Genomic DNA, 18,350 nt, shown 5'->3' with positions numbered 1-18,350 from the left:
GTTTTTCTTCTTAATATCATGAACAGCTCTACAACAAAATTACTTAAAGACACATGCCTTTGTGAATTTGTCAAGATATTTATTTAAGATAAATATATAGACACAGAATTGTTGGATCAGTATACAATATTTTTTTATATACACAGCTGAGTTGCCACCAGCAGTATTTGAAAATAACTGTTTCTTTCACTCACACCTCACCCACTTAGTGTAAGCATTCTTCCTAATGCTTTTCTATCTCAATTTCTTAACACAAGACTGAACAGCAATGAAAAGCTCCACGAAAGTACAAGACAAGCAAATTCAGAACAAAATATTACTGATGCGTGTCTAAAACATTGTAAAACTCCTCCGATTCTCTGAACAATCTATTGAAACATCTGAGAAACCACTTCATTCAAAGATGAAGATTTTTTTTTTTTTCCTCTGCCTATACAGCTTGGTCTTTAAGACTTTAAAATCCGGTGCAACTTCCTAATAGCCCTTTCCATTTAGTAGGAGCTCAAGCTTGGTTCTGATTATAAATAGGAAGGTTTCTAACCAAGAAGCATAGACCCAAGGAAGTTGTGAGAAGAAACTTACATGAAAGCTTCTCCCATTAGAGCTGAACTAATTAGAACTCCAAGATAATTCTCCCTCATCAGTTACTGACTAAACACATTTGCCTTAGAAATTTTTACTTCAGGTTCTAGTCTAATGGCCCACACTTCCAAATTACACTTTTAATTGAAAAGCAACAACATGGAATTTTTCTTTTCACAACCATCTGTGCTTTCCCAAGAACATGTGACTGCTACTGATAAATCTACTACTTTGCATACCCCAATCTTTATGTCTAGCATTCGAAAAACTTAGGAAAATAATGCTGTTCCATAAAAACAGTATGTGATCAGAAACACCTGCTTTAAAATTCAATGTTTGGTATGTGATGCTTCTTAACAAGTGTTTATTAAACTGCATAATTTCAAAGCCTGAAGTGGTATACGGCAATGTTTTCCTGGGAGTTGATCACATTTACATATCCTTTTACACTTCCTGTGAAATTAATATTGCCTTTTGTATCTTGAACTTAGCTAATATAACTTGTCATTTTTACTTTTCATTGCTGTGAGTAATATAGAGTGGACCCCCCAAAGGGACACCTGCAATGCCTACATAAGCTTTATTCTCTCGCTGTTACATTCTTTCATATGAATACATTAAATCAAGATTAATAAACCTTTGCAGAATTCACTGGTCTTGCAAAAAGGCAAGATTCATAATGGTAAAGGCTGCCCAGTGAATAAAGGAAAACTGCTCTTAAAACTGGAGCCAAAGGCCAGGGTTCACAGAGCCGTTGTCACATCCAACAGCTTGCCAGAGATCCTTCACAAGAAGGGAACATTTCCACAACTGCTCAACTTCTAAGTAAGAGTTGCTTCATCACCAAGACACCAAAACCCAGCTGGTGATAATTAGACCTCTTTCTCTCAAGGATACCTCTCTGTCAAACACTGAAACGTGACCATAATTTCAGGATTCTTAAAATTCCACCTGAGGCACATGGGGGTGGAAATGGGATGATAATCAAATAAAGTGGATGGTAGAGGCTGAGAAAGAGGAACATCAGGAGTAGCTAAGGAGCTCCACAAAGCAAATCAAAGGCAGAAAACGGAAATCTCTGGAAATAACACATACCACACTAGACAAAGGTCACTGGAGCCCTCAAAGGATCATCCCCCACTCATCTGCCCTGTAGTGGAGGAAAAATAATTTTCTCTCTACCCTTCTGAGTTCTTGGCTGAGAACCCTATAAAATGAGATTTAAAGGAGAAAAAAATATTTAATTACATACATATGTACAGGAGTCCACAAAGATGAGACTCAAAAGGTAGCCAGAAGATTGAAGCCAATGCACCATCCTGAGCTAAGGAAAGGGATAGGGGTCTGATGCTTCAAAAACACGAAGGAAATTCACAGGAAGGTGAGAGGAGGAGATGTTTCGAAAACAAAGGTCATCTTGCCAGGCAGGTAAGTCTCTCTGGTGAAAAAGTTCTCTGGCAATAGGTATCTTCCATTCTAATGTAAATTTTCTTTAAAAATGTAGATTTCCCTTATAAAATGGAGATTTCCCTTACAATGTAGTTTTTCCCTACAAAAATGTAGATCTACAAATGTAGAATTCCCTAACTTGTACACTGTTTTCAGAGCTTCTCCTGTGTTGCAGTTTCTTAAATATAATCAGCTTAAAATAACCCTTATGTCAAAGAGGCATATTTTGGGGTTACCCATTCTGCTCCCCTTTACCCCCCCCCAGCAACTGCTTTGTCTAGCTGACAATTTAGTCAAGGCCAGGAAACCTAAATGGCAATCTGAAGGAAAAGTTGGGGGCAACTTCAAGATACCTGACACTGGGATAAATACCCCATACCCTGTCAGAAAGCACTTTCTACCATGCCTTGTACAGCTCTCATTTATTCTTCTACTTGAAGTTCATTTCCAGTTTGGTCAAGAGGCAGAATAATGGGATTCAGGGCCAGGATTAGGGTGAGGCAAGTGAGATAATCACCTCAAGTACAAAACGTAAGGAATGCTAAAAAAGCAAAAAACAAAACAAAAAACAAAACACCTCAGTAATCAAGATGATACTTCAGATGAAATAGGGCACATTCAGGGTGGTATGGCCATAGACCAAGATGAAACTTCAATGCAATATTTTTTTTTTTTTTGTTTTTGTTTTTTTTTTTTTTGTGTGGTATGCGGGCCTTCCTCTGTTATGGCCTCTCCCGTTGCGGAGCACAGGCTCCGGACGCGCAGGCTCAGCGGCCACGGCTCACGGGCCCAGCCGCTCCGCGGCATGTGGGATCTTCCCATACCGGGGCGCGAACCCGGTTCCCCTGCATCGGCAGGCGGACGCGCAACCACTGCGCCACCAGGGAAGCCCCCAATGCAATATTTTTAAAAATCAAAATTGATGTGAAAAAATTAATGGTGAACAAAATTTTAAATAAAGATTAATGCCATGCTGAATCACATTTGAGCCTGCATATGTACTCCTATTTATATGTTTTCATGTATTTTGTTAATATTTTTGGAGGACACTGAAGCCAGAATTTATTACAATGTCAATTTTGTAGCTTTAATGGGTACAAAGTATATAACATTTTCAACATTTACTTCTTTATCTTGTTTTCAATGGGGAGAATTGTCATCTTTGACATTTTCTCATTAGTAGTAATGATCTTAAATGATTTTAAATTAATTTACTTAGTTTCATTAATTTAATTAACTTCATTTTTCTTTTGCCTCAGGCTCCAATATGGCTCAGCACAGCACTCATCTTTATTTAAAATTTTTATATTTTGTTCATCATAGATCTTTTTGGCATTTATTTGATTTTAAAAATAATATTGACCTAAAATATCTTTTTTCTTGATCACTGAGTATTTTGACACTCTTAAATTGCGCAATAGTTGTTCCATCCAAGTCAAAGTTGAAGCTATAGACATTTCAGATATGTAACATAAATAACAAAATGACTCTAAATGTGGACAGGAGCACAAGACATGTTAAGTGAGACAAGCATCCTGCAGAATAATATGTAAGTATGGGCTCATTTGTGCTTAATTTTTTTTTTAAATAACTCTAAGTCATAATATATCAAATATACATGGATGGTAATGTTACACAACTCAGAGTTGGCTGCTCGCAGCTTGAAAACCAATACTCAAGAGACAAATGTTGATTGGAAAAGAAAGACTGCTATATTCAGGAGGCCAGCAACCTGGAGAGAAGGTGGGCTCATGTCTGAAAACCAACTCCAAAGACTCCGCTCAACCGTTAAAGTTTTTAAAGGGAGAAAGGGGAAGTTAATCACAGTTAATCATTTGAGGAGGTGGTCAGAGTCTTCATTATCTTTCACTGAGTGCAGACTTTCTTCTGATTGGTTGGTGGTGAGGTAACAGTGTGGTGCTCCAGGAATCTTGTGATCAGCCTGAAGTTACCACCTTCCACCTGGGCAGTGGCCTTAGTTCCAACAGAAGAACTCAAATATATATTGTTATGGTTCCTTGAGGAGGAACCAGGACCCTGCTCCATGGCTGCACTATAGTTTCTTGACTGCTCCTCCTTTGTTTCTGAGTTCCCTGCCTTTTCTGATTAGCAACTGTCTGAATCTGCCATTTGGAACTCAGGGAGGGTCAAGGAGGCTAAATGAAGCCCATTTCCTATAAACAACAAAGAGGGGACACGGAAAAGATTTGTACCTCAGAGGGCCCCACAGGGTCCTGCTCCATTTCAGTAAAGAGTAAAGAATTTAGTCATTGTGGCAAGAGGTTCTCAATCATGTTACTGCAAAATAATACATTAGGTGCTCAAGTAACGTGTTACTGTCAATAATAACAACTAAAGCATTATTCTTTGCTAATCTTGATATCTTTGAAATATCCCTACAACAATGTGATTCTCACTCACTTGTAGCTAGGTACATTTTTTTAATTTCAGAGAAAATGTACCGGGAATTATAAGCAACGACTGTAGATTCAAGGGAGTTCACGGGCATCTCAACAATATGTGTCACTGAGCACCATTTTGTTTTGTTTTGTTTTGTTTTGAGGTTTTTTTCAGTATGTGGTCAGTATCCCCTCTTTTCAATAAGAGCGAACATTGTTTTGTTTGCTTTTTAAACCAGGCTTATGCAGGTATAATTTTAAAACAGTAAAATTTGCCCCTTTTAGTATACATGTCTATGAATTTTGATGAACACATACAGTCATATAACTGTCAATTATAAATTGGCACTTGCCATCCACCTCTACAAGGATTAAATCATATGTTGTTGCAGCTGCTGACTTTCAACACCCCCTGAAAGGAGTTCAGGATGGAGAGCAGAAATGAGGCATTCTATGCTCTGGGAAAAACTGGCAGAACAGGTCTTCAGATAGTTAGATATTTTATGAGCCGATTTTATGAGCCCAATTCTTGTCTCTCCTCATATTTAGAAAAGCACTAAATTGCTTCATGGTGATGTCTGCTCATGACTAGCAGTAACCTTCATAAGACTAGCAGAAACCTTCTGCAAAAAACATGTGCTTGATTGCATGTACTCCCCTTTCACCAAAATCACATATATACTGACCTTCCCCCCTACCTCTTTGGAGCAGTTTCTCAGAGCTATCTGAAATGCTGTCTCCCAGGCTATAGTCCTCACTTTGCCCCAAATAAAACTTAACTCACAACTCTCACGTTGTGCTTTTTCTTTTTAAGTCAGCATAACCAACATTAAAATGAAGATATAGAACAAACTTTAAAAGCCCATTTTTAGATGAGACTTAGAGAACAAAAACCACTTTTTAAGTTAAAAAAGTAATTGGAAGAAGCAAAATAAAAACCAAGATTTGGGCCACCAAAGCCATTGAACACTTCTAAGTGAGATAAAAGGCATGAAGCAAACACTCTGTAGAGCACAATTCAGTTATAAAAAAAAAATCATATAATTAATTTAGCAATTCTATTGCTTTACACATAACTGTGCATAATGTATCTAACTCATTAAGACACAAAGTCTAGTCATATAATATTATCACAAGGTAACAAAGTTGCACTATTTTCTAGACATCTGGATTACTAAACCAATTTTACACATTTAATTCAGCTATTTGGTGTCATAAACACATAGCAAAAATTCACAGGGAAAAAAATGATTCTACATCTGGCACGAAGATGGCTCCAAGAATTGGACTTACGATGAGTAAATCATGTTTTTATACCCTACTTCCTCCAGAGTATAAATACTCCAAATATAACTGTTTCCAAAGTAACCACGATCAAGAAAGGAGATTGCACAAAGGAGACAAGAATGAGTAAGTTATATCCAGCCCTCTTTAAAGGCTGAGACTTCCCCTCAGGATAAGGAATCTGTAGTTTCTTATCCTTGGCAAGTTGGCCTATAAACCAAAAATGAGTGTTCTTGTTTGTTCTTCCATTGCTAGTTTTCTAGCTTTGGTGCAAATCAGATTCTCCAGAAAGAGCCTAATTTTTAAGCCACTCATCATTCCTGTCTAGAACTTCTTTTACTCATTCATTCGTTTAGTTACTCTATGATGACTTCTATTTGCTGAGCCCTGGACTATGGATCCAAAATCCCCAACACCCCTGCCTAGGAGACTAGGAAAGATAAAGAGTCTGGAGTCTCCATCTTCCCCCTTTCCTCCCCAGCCATCAGCTTCTGTTAGCATTAATCCTGTGAGTTGTGGTAGCCCTTGAGATTCAACATGATTAGTCTTAAAATCAAGGGCAACTACTAACATCAATAATAAAACAAGTATTAAAAGAAAACATTAATTTCTTTACAACTTTGGGGAAAACCTTTCTAACTATGATTCAAATCCAAATGTTAAAAAAATTAGGAAAAGATTGAAAATTTTGACTATATGAAAATTTTAAAACTCTTTTGCACAGGAAAAAAAACCCATAAGCAAAGTCAAAAAACAAATGCATGCTAGGAAAAAGCATATACAATATATATAATAGATTAAGCACCAATCACTTGTTAAAAGTTAAAGGAAAAAAGGTATTCAAAACCCCAGTTTTTTGTATGAGCAAAATAAAGGAACAAGAAGGTCACAGAAAAGGATACAGAAATGGCCTTTAAACATAGGAAAATATGCTTACCTTCATTTATAATAAGAGAAAAGCAAATTAAAACTACAGTTAGAATTACAACAATTGTACTACACTGATGTAAGAGGTTAACAATAGGAAACACTGGGTGTGGAGTACATGAGAACTCATACAATTTGTATTATCTTTACAACTTTTCTATAAATACAAACCTATTCTAAAATAAGACATTTATTTAAAAACAACTACACCAAGATACTGTTTCTCACTTACTAGATTAGCAAAAGTTCAAAAGCTTGACAATATACTCTGTTGGCAAGGGTGTGGAGAAACATTCCCTCTTTTGCATTGCTAGTGAGAATGCAAAAGGGTATAACCTGTATGAAGGGATATTTGGTATTAGCTAATAAAACTATGTATCTGTTTACTCATATATCCATCTACCTATTTATCTGTATGTTTACTTAAACAGCAATGTCAGTTATAGCAATTCGCTCTGAACATACACCTTCAACCATAAAGGAGAAACAATAGACACGAAGTTATTCACTGTGGCCTTATTTCTAATAACAAAATACTTAACAATCATTGTTAAGCCATCCACAGGAACCACCCAGGTATATCACAAGAAGGAATACTAGTCAGCTGTAATAAAGAATAAGGAGGATTTTTATAAAATGATATGGAAAAATTGCCAGGTTAAAAAAAAGCAAAGTGAAAAAGAATATGTGTAGTACACTACCTTCTGCATAAGAAAGGACAGAAAGTAAGCATTTGTATATATGTATGTATTTGCTAGTTTTGTAATAAGCACCTGAAGGATAAACTGGAAACTAATGAAAACATTTACTATGGAGGGTAGGTAAGACCTGGGTTGAAAGGGTAGGCATGAAATAGGATTTCCTTGGACAACTTTTTATGTAAGTTTGGCTTTTGAACCATGTAAAGTTTTACATATTCAAATAGAAAAAGATGGAAAAAACAAAACCTAAACTTGCATGCAAACAGGAAAAGAAGTAAAAGGTATGCTATATTGATAAAAATAACCACAGAGGACAAAAAATGAATTCCAATAAGTTTTGAGTCTGGTACTCTGAATGTATATACACAGTGGAGCATTAGTACAAAAAGAAGTACAAATTAATCTTGAACTTTACTTAGTAGATTGGTTGTTGGAAGTAGTATTGATGTAGAATTTCTGAAACTATTTTCTGAATGTTATAGGATAGAGCAAATGAATCAATACATTGAACTCTCACAGTGGAATAAAGGAGATACGAATAAGGAATGAGGGAAGCTGAAGAAGAATTTTGTGATGTTGGATTTGAAATGTAGGTTATCACATATATAGTATATTCATGTATATACACATAAATACATACATATATCTTAGAAGTAATGACACCAAAGTATCAATGATCCCACCTAGTAGCCAAATCTTTGTTTCTAAATTCCATTCCCCACTAAACGGAGGCAGTGCTCTTTGAAGAAATGACTTATTCTTGATCAGGACTAGGGAAAATACAATGTAAGCTTAAAAGATCTTATTTTCTTCAAGGGCATACTCAAAACTGACAGAGACATGTCAAAAGGACACAGGAACTAGCTTAGAGGGGGATCCTACTGGCTAACCTGGGGACAATTTGAGCATCACTAAAGAATAAGGATCTGTTTATATAGTTATATTTAATTTGTGGAACTTCCTTGAGCTATACACATATTATTTGTGCATCTTCTGTAAGCTGACTTTACTTAATACAAAGTTTGAAAAAAAAAAGCTGTGATAAAAGCAGCAAAGAAAACACATATTTTATTTTAGCTGAAAGAAGTACCATACTGTATGAGTAAATTGTTCCAGCTAGGATGATAATAATCCAATCCTACTATGGATATGGGGAGGAGGAGCTCTTCTGTTACTAAAGAATATCAGCTAATAAATATATAAGGATAATACAATTAGAAGAACACCATCAGGCAAGATTCATCCATGAATAATAAAACCAATGGATGAAAAGTTCTTGGGAAACAGAATATTCACCCACTCTCAAAATATCACCTCACAGATTACTTACTAATTACAAAGCAAAAAACAAATCTCCATAAAACACATACCTTCCAAAATTTGAGGTATTTGGAGAATATCACCTCAATCAAGTGATTATACGGCATCACCAAGAATGATACAAACAAATTAGGTGCCTTTGATATGATGCAATGTGAAGTATACAATATCACCTAGGTAGTATTTTAGCCAAAAATGTTTAAACTAAATCTAATCATGAGGAAACAACTGGACAAATCCACATTGAGTGGCATTCCAAGACACTGGCTTGGAAACTTCAAAAATATTAACTCATGAAAGATAAATAAAAGCAGGAGACTATTCTAGATTAAAGAGTCCAAAGCAGTACAACATCTAAAGAAATGTGTAATCTGAGTGGATTTACAGAAAAGAAAATAGAAATAAGGAAAAAGGGACACTACAAGGTACAAGGGACATTAATGGGGACATTTGACTATTTGATAACATAGTGTTTAAATTTCTTGGGTGTGACAATAGTATTATGGTTACACATTGATCTCAGGAGATACAAGGTTAAACGTCAGGTGGAAATACAATGTCTACAGCTGAATTGCAATTAGTTTTTCAAAAGTATATAAATGAGAAAAAGAAAGCAAATGAACAACAGTGCCAAAGTATTAATGAATAACTGAATTCCTGTGAAAGGTATTTGGGTATCTATTGTTCTCTCAATTTTTCTTAAGTTTTAATATTTTCAAAGTAAAAAGTTGGGAGGAAAATAACTGGGATAGACTGTAAAAAAAAAAATCAAGGACAACTAGCATTTTCTAAATGCTTGCTATGTGTCAGGCCCTATTCATAAGGGGGCTTCAATAATAACTCATTTAATCCTCATAATTCTATGTGATTGATAGTAATACTTCTACAGATGAGGAAATTGAATACTATAGAGAGAAAATAACTTGCCCAAGCTAGTAATCAGAGTAGTTAGGATTCGAACCTAAGAAATTTAGATTCAGAGTTCATTATCATAGACACAATATTTTTCTGCCCTTCAAATAAATAATAAATCAGATTATTGAAAAATACTTACTGAATAATATGAAATAATATGATTAGTAGAACAAACATATTAATCACATCAGCCTAATGATTATACCTATCTGATATTTCCTACATGCCCAACACAGAATTCTGGAGGGTTCAATTGGTTCTGATTAGTTCTCTTTCCTGTGCTGGAAAATAAGACCAACACTAACTGGAGGCCAACGAACATCCTGGGGTGGGGTGGAGGGTTGATTTTTATTACCATAGTATCTTCAGTTATGGGTATTATTTTTAAAACAGAGAATATAGAGAAAGTTAAAGAATCAATATTTATAACTAGTAGGTTTGAAAAATCAAAGAAAAAGGAACAAAAGCACAGGTGCTTTGAGGTTTGGATTATGATAAAAATGCCATTATAAAGCAATCCATTTCCCCAGATGGTAGCAGCTAAAGACCCTAACACAGTAAAAATTACATCATTAGTCAGTTAATCAGCTTTCTCTCACAATGACTCAATGGGGTGCCTTCTTTAACTCAATACAGTAACCAGCTCACCAACAGTATCTAAAAAAGAGAAAAGTTACAAGAATAAAAAAATTGACACAAAAAGCTATGGAGAAGAGAGACTGAAACAGACAAAAGCCGTTGTACTATAAAAGAGAGTGAGAAATGGAAAGGGAAATGTCAGGAATCAAAGGTTAAAAGAGAAAAGATCAGGATAAAAAAAAAAAGATATTCAAGTCTCTTATAAAAGAAAAGGGACAAGTCGGGAGATAAAAATCATGACCAGAGTTGAAGCCTGAAAACACAAGGCAACGGACAAAAAGAAGTGGTATTAGCAGTGCCATTCACTCACTCATTTACTCATTCATTTAGCATCTAGAATACAGAAGGTACTTTGTGGACCTTTGAGAGACACAAAAAAGATAAGCAGGGACCCCGGCCCTCAAAGAGCCTAGCTGCTCAAGATATTCTCATTTTTGCATGTTCCTATTTTTTAAATGTGATTTTAATTATTGATGCCATACCTTAGTTAACTGTGGTAGTTAATTTTATATCTCAACTTGACTGGAACACAGGGTGCCCAGATTAAACATTTCTAGGTGTGTTTTTGAGGGTGTTTCTAGATAAGATTAGTATTTGAATCTGTTGACTCAGTAAACGAGATTGCCTTCCCCAAGGTGGGTGGGCATCATCCAATCCAGTGAGGGCCTGAATAGAACAAAAAGATAGAGAAAGGGGAATGCATCCTCTCTGCCTGACTGATTAAGCTGGGACATCAGCCTTCTCCTGCCATCAACTGTGACTTGCACTATCCGCCTTCTGGTTCTTAAAACTACACCACCAGCATTCCTGGATCTCCAGCCTATAGATAGCACACTGTGCAACTTCTCAGCCTCCATAATCATATAAATCAATTCCTATATATAATAAATACATTTATTTATTCCTATATAAATAAACACACACACACAGGTAAGCAGCTTTTGGCAGGAAAGAGCACTTTGAAGGAGGTCCCTTTTGCCTTGTCACTTTAGCAAAGCTATATTGCAAGGGTCTCCAACCCCCGGGCCGTGGTCCATGGCCTGTTAGGAAGCAGGCCGCACAGCAGGAGGTGAGCAGTGGGTGAGCAAACGAAGCTTCATCTGCCGCTCCCCATTACTGCCTGAACCATTTCACTCCCCTACCCTGGTCCGTGGAAAAACTGTCTTCCACAAAACCAGTCCCTGGTGCCAAAAAGGTTGGGGACCACTGCTATATTGTAACTAAACTTAAGCCAGGCACTATTCATCTCTGGCCCAAGCACACTTTCAAATCTTTTGATCACACAATACCTTGCCTAACCTGTTGGTTCTTTCCTTAGATCAAAGAAATAGAAATGAAGAATAAGTAATTAACAGATAACTAAATCTCTTCCCTAGCTTCCCCTTCGGTAATCTTGTGAACAAACCGGGTGAACAAAATAGCATCTAAAGAAAGATCACAAGAAGTTGACAAGCCTGCACGTAGTGGAAAATGGCAATGAGTCTGATCCCCTATCTCAATGATTAACTGAGATTTTTTCTCCTTTTCTCTTTAAAAACTTTCATGGCTGAGCAGAATCTTCAGAGTTGGTTTGGGGACACAAGTCCACCTTCTCCCCAGATTGCCAGCTTTCTGATTAAAAACAACTTTTTCCATTTCTACCAACACTTGCCTCTTGAGTATTTATTTTCAAGCAGTGAGCAGCTGGACCTGAGTTCAGTAACACACACACACACACACATAAATACCTCCTATTGGTTCTGTTTTTTGGAAGAACCTTAATACACTAATATTCTGATACTCAGCATGTACTTCCAAATATTACAGCAGTTACATCATCCATAAAAGAGGGTACTTTTTAATGGCAACTGCTGTACTGAAGGAGTTTATTATGAAAGGAGATGTGTTCACACTTCTGATATACTGAGAGTATCATCATTAATTAAAGCAGCATCATAAAGTGGTGCTATGATGTATAGATACTTTCAACTTTGGAAACATATCATCCATTTTCTTTTCATTATCTTATTCCAGAAAGGTGAACATCGGCAAAGGACAAGGAAATCTAAAGGAAGCAGAAAGACAGATAAGGAGTTTAGGAATCAAGTTTTCATATTCTTTGTAATTTTCCACAAGACTTCTATGCAAAAAAGCAATACTGACCAATGGAGTACTTTTCATATTGTGTCTGAGAATGAATTCTGGGTAAAGGAAGATACAATGAGGGAGAGGCTCTCAATCAGATATCCTTTCCCAGTATCTCACATGCAGAAAACACCTAAGTGAGGTTTACTTGAAAGAAAATCAGAAATTGACCTCCCAGCCTGCCTGTGTATGGTTTCTGCTCTTACTAAGGTCAGCTTAATCCCTGAAAAGAGCTGAAAATTCAAGTTTAAATGGGTGTTTCATACATCCAATTTAGAGGACCCACCTCTACCCCCCAGGTCAACAAAAGAGGATGAAGAGCATGGAAGTAAACACCCGTTTTTTAGACTGATCAACATCTGACTCCCTTAGGGCACTGCCCCTCCCCAGCTCATTGTTTTCTCCTGGGATCTCAACTGAGGTGTTTCATCTCCCTCACCAGAGGTAGGAATGTGACTCAAGCTAACCAGTCTGAGTCTTCTGCGGGGATTTATATGAATCAGCTGTAAGAGAAAGGCACTTCTGAGAACGTGGGTAGTATTTAAAAAAAAAAAAACAAAGAAGAAGAAAACAGGCCCAGAATGGAGTCACTTGTGCTAAGCCCCATGTCAACAAATCAAGAGTTAATACCTAATCTAATTGTAGTTTCAGCCTCTCCTAGAATGTAATCTTAACCAGTCAGTCTGAAATTTCCTGGCCAGCACTGGTGAGATAATCCATCTGATGGAACTCTGCCATCCCCCAAGAAGGTAACTTTGCCTGAAACAATCCTTTCTTTTATTTATGACTTTCTTGTCCCACCCCGTTTCTGCCCTTTCCTTGTCTGAAGCTCTTTGGAGCCCTTTTCTATCTACTAGACGGGATGCTGCCTGATTTATGAATCGCTGAATAAAGCCAATTAGATCTTCAAATTTACTCACTTGAATTTTGTTTTTTAATAGTAATTAAATTCACACCACCACAAGGACTTAGACTGAAGGAAAATTAAGAGCATGTAGAGAAGAAATGGGCCATGAGATGGAGAGGAGCAGAGGCAAATTCACCATGAAGCTATTGCAACTTAAGTTTCCAGGTCCTTTTAGAGCAATGTGGTCATTTATGATCTTTTAATAAAGAAGCTTCTCCAAACTGTAAACTTCAGGCTACACAAAACCTAGATTCACCCCTGGAAGAAACAGTTTTGAATATACAATGAAGCACCTATAGCCATCCATGACAAAAGTCAGGTTCACCCCACTGGAAACTGCAATTATGTGGGCCAAAATTCCCATTTTCATTTCTCTTGGGATATCCTGAATTCAGTTTTACCCACTTGCAACTGAAGGGTAGCAGAATATGTCACCCCAAAATATGACTCTTCAGCATAAGGTTTATTTTGAGCCAATTATTGTAAGAAACAGCAGACACAGGAGAAGCTCTGAAAATAGAGTAGAACTTGCCCTTTTGTAAGAGACATTTACATTTATAAAGGCAATCTCCATTAGTAAGTGTCTCCCTCTCTGTACCAGGAAGAGAAGGATGACTCTAAATCACAAGAGAATCTTATCAATGGAGAAGGCATTAAAAATCTACAGAACAAATCTTACCCTGGTTTACCACGCTTTTCCTAGTAAACTCCCATAACTACCTACCCCAACCCTCCTATCTTTCTTTTGTCTTTAGCTGAAGATGGTATTTAAGGTAGTAGATGCACCATCTCAGGGAGTTACTCAGTTTTTCTGGGTATCTCCCATGTATACATGAAGTATACAGGTTAATAAATTTCCGTTTGTTTTTCTCCTGTTAATCCTTTATTACTAGGAGGTTTGGGGTGGTCTCAGCCAAGAATTCAGAAGGGCAGAGGGGAAATTATTTTTCTTCCTCTACATAACCAAAAGAATTTGGAGAATTTACGAAAACAATAAGCTTAACTTCCTCTCACGAAAATAGTATGAATCAATATTATTTTCAACTTTCAAAATATATATATTATAAGCTATTACTTTGCTTTTGTCCAAATTTCAGAATGTTGCTAACAGAAAGTTCCCACATCAGATTTAAGCAATTTTAACAAAACAAACCATAGGACAACCTTTACAGATTTTTCAAAGATATTTTTCCTTTAATTAATTAGCAATAAATGAAAAAAAGAAAGACTAAGCAGACACTACAAAAAGTCTCATTTGATAACAACCTTTTGAGACTTCCCTGGTGGAGCAGTGATTAAGAGTCCTCCTGCCAATGCAGGGGACATGGGTTCATGCCCTGGTCCGGGAAGATCCCACATGCCGCAACTACTGAGCCTGCACTCTACAGCCCACACGACACAACTACTGAAGCCCACGCGCCTAGAGTCCGTGCTCCGCAACAAGAGAAGCCACTGCAATGAGAAGCCCATGCACCTCAACGAAGAGTAGCCCCTGCTCGCCACAACTAGAGAAAGCCTGTGCGCAGCAACGAAGACCCAATGCAGCCAAAAATAAATAAATTAATTAAAATAATGATAATAATAAGTATAACCTTTTATGTTGTGTGTTTACCAAATGTATTTTTATTTCTGCATCGCACAGAGTACTTATTTTCTACTGAGCATTCCATTTAAATTCTCCTCTCTTGGCCAATCCACGTGATTGCTAAGGAATCCATTCTTAATACTATATGTGTCAGGGCTTCCCTGGTGGCGCAGTGGTTGAGAGTCTGCCTGCCGATGCAGGGGACACGGGTTCGTGCCCCAGTCCGGGAAGATCCCACATGCTGCGGAGCGGCTAGGCCCGTGAGCCATGGCCGCTGAGCCTGCGCGTCCAGATCCTGTGCTCCGCAACAGGAGAGGCCACAACAGTGAGAGGCCCACGTACCACAAAAAAAAAAAAAAAAAAAAAAATACTGTATGTGTCAAACCCCTACCAGCAGTGCTTTGTCACCCACAGTCTCCTCGAAACAAATTACACTAGATATCTGACTCTTGGAAATCTGCAAGAAAAGCATCTTCAGAAATGTTTCACTTAAGCAAGCCTCTGCTTTCTTGGGATTTTTCTTTGAAGAAGATAATTTAGAAAGTGGTAAAAATTAATGGAGGATATTCCACACTTTTCTGAATAGCAACATGCAAACTGATAAAGGTCCAGAGAGTTCTTCCATGTAGTTCCAAGGAAATAAAATGTGCTTCTTATTAAATATTTCTCAAAAGGTACTTACAATACTACATTTGTTGGAAAAATTAGATATTTATCTTAAAAGAAACATGAAATATTTCATGTCCAAAAGATCAGGAAATCCATGGAAATGGACCATTTGTCTTGTAAATGATTCATTCAGAATAACAAAGAAAATCACTGTTGTAGCAGGAAGTGACCAGCTCATTTTGAAGAACAGCAGGCAGTGGGAGAAACATGGATTTTGTGATTTTGAAGAAAATCACTGTTACTTCTGAGCAATGATTCAAGTCCCAATCAAGTCCTGTCACCACCCCCATACACCTTGTCTCTTCACCTAAAGAAGAAAATAAAATTTGTACTGACCCCACCAAAAAGTGTGCAGCCAAATGATCTCACTTTAAAGAACTCTGTATACACACACACACATACACACACACACCCTTCCATCACGTACTGACCCCACCAAAAAGTGTGCAGCCAAATGATCTCACTTTAAAGAACTCTGTATACACACACACACATACACACACACACTCACACACACCCTTCCATCACCACCATCATGTTGGAGAACAGCCACCTCAGCAGTAAAGAGATTTGAGAGCTAAGTAAACCTTCTGGCCAGAGGTCCTGGTGCCCTGGTGTCTTCATCTAATCCCAAGTCACTATAGAGTAGGTCCCTGCAGGGCACTGGCTTTGGTGCCACAGAGAACTGCCATTTCCAGCACTGCCAGTTCCTTTAACCTTCAAGAGAGCAGAGAAGAGGCATTCAAACCGACGAGTAAAGAGATGTCCTGGCCGTCTAATTTCAGAGTAGGTCATATCAGAGTCTTTTATGGTTTTTAGAAATATTTTATGCTACTCTGATGGAAACCTAAAACAGTAGTAGCTTCTGTCTGATAAATGCCATAGAGGGGGAAACAGTAAGTCTAAAGCAAAGGGAGGGGGGTGAAATTATTCTGCTGCAATAGGCAACACAGTGAAAACAAGAGACTATTGAAGTTTAAACAAATCATCTATATTTATTCTGGTAAAGACTTTCCTCATATCAGCACTTTAAATACCACTGTAAAATGCTGACAATAATTATGTGAATGTTGCTACAAAAAATTAAATTTCCCAACTAATGGGTTTCAAAGGTGTTTCCACTCCTGCCTTACACACACACACACAGACAGACAGACACACACACACACACGTGCGCACGTGCAAGAACATTTTGGGTATCTCTGTTAGGATTTCCCAAAGTCAACTATACTGCACGGAAGGAAAATATCTATACTCCTACTACCACCACTACTACCAAGAAACAAGTCCAAAAAGAAAGAATGTGAGCCATAATACACTAACCTGAGGTCTGTGCTAGGCTTCTAGTTGGAAGCAGTGTGGCAGAGCAGTTATCAACCTGAACTTTGGAGTCACATCATACAGAATTGAATCCTATCTTAGTCATTGGGTGACTAGGGCTAGTAACTAAACCTCCCTGAACCACAGTTTCATCATCTGCAAAATGGTAACAGGCATATATGTTATAGGAATTAAATGATGAAATGTATATAAAGCACTTAGTACAGATTCTGGCTCACAACAAAGCACTTGTGAAGTGTAGAGTAATTGCTATCATTATTACCATTATCAACAATTGTCATAGAGCATGCTTCTTGGTTAAACAGACACCAAGCTCAGGGGAATAAAGTCACTCTCAGGAAAGTTAGACTTTAAGAAAATAGAACTTTCCTAGTACTTTGCTTAAAATGCACATTTGTCTGACTATATATTTTTGGAATTGGCATGTCTATTGGGCAGCTGATACAGCCTGTGCAGGATCTGCAATCTCAACAGAAAGGCAAATATAACCTTCCTGGTTGTAATAAGCAACTTGTTAATCTTTGGATGAATGCACTTCCCTGCTTTGACTTTTCTACTCAAAATGTGGCCCACAGACCAGAACATCAGCATCACCGGGGAACTTCTTAGAAATGCAGAATCTCAGGTCCCATCCCTAATCTAATGAATCAGAATTTTAACAAGAACCCTAGGTGATTTGTATGCACATTAAAGCTCAAAAAGCACTATTGTAGACCACAAAATTTAATATACAACTTAACCCATTTTGGATGTGTTTCTGTAATCTTTGCTATACAATAAACCACTCCAAAACTAGTGACTTAAAACAATAAGAATAACAACCATTTATTTGTCCTACATCTTCAGTTTGGGCAGCCCTTAGTGGGACAACTCATCTCTCTGCTCCACATAATGCTGACGGGGGCAGTCCAGCGGGGACTGCAAGATCCAAGTTGGCTTCCCTTCCCTCCATGTCCCTCAGCTGATAGGACTGGGACAGCTGGGGGCTGGCTGGGCCTCTCTCCATATCTTTGTAATCCTCCATGAACTCTCTCCCAATGACTTCTCTCTTGCTGCATAACCAGATTTCTTAAAGCGATGGCACAGGGCTCTAAAGAGCGTTTATCTCCAGCCAACCTAAAGTCTAGCTAGACTCAGAACTGACACAGTGTTATTTCTGCCATTTTCTATTGGCCAAAAAAAGTCAAAAGGTCAACCAAAACTCACGCAGAGGGAAAGAGGACTTTATCTCCTTACAGGAGAAGAGACATGCACAGACAGAAATAGAAGAATTTGTTGCAACCATCTTCTCAGACCAGTTATGTACGACGGGGTGTCCGTTCCTTTTTCACTTCCTTTCTCTCCCGGTTCTTGTGATTGGTAAAAACATACACTTCATTTCGATTACACGATTATATACACGCCCCCATTGGGAGCATAAGGAATTTTAAGGCCTGATATCTCCCCTCAAGGATCTTGTTATAATAAAATTGGTGAAATAAGGCATGTATATCTTAAAATTTTAATAA

General features: G+C 37.6%; 1 protein-coding gene across 22 annotated transcripts in view; it reads right to left on the bottom strand.

Annotated features, from left to right (window-relative positions):
• FHIT (fragile histidine triad diadenosine triphosphatase) overlaps positions 1 to 18,350 on the bottom strand; it is a 1,537,641-nt gene that overhangs the window by 1,168,013 nt on the left and 351,278 nt on the right. The window lies entirely within an intron of this gene.

This window comes from Physeter macrocephalus, chromosome 18 (assembly GCF_002837175.3).
Source record: "Physeter macrocephalus isolate SW-GA chromosome 18, ASM283717v5, whole genome shotgun sequence".
Lineage (NCBI taxonomy): Eukaryota > Metazoa > Chordata > Mammalia > Artiodactyla > Physeteridae > Physeter > Physeter macrocephalus.
Note: the sequence above shows the minus strand (reverse complement) of the source record. Positions and strands in the feature narration are given on the sequence as shown.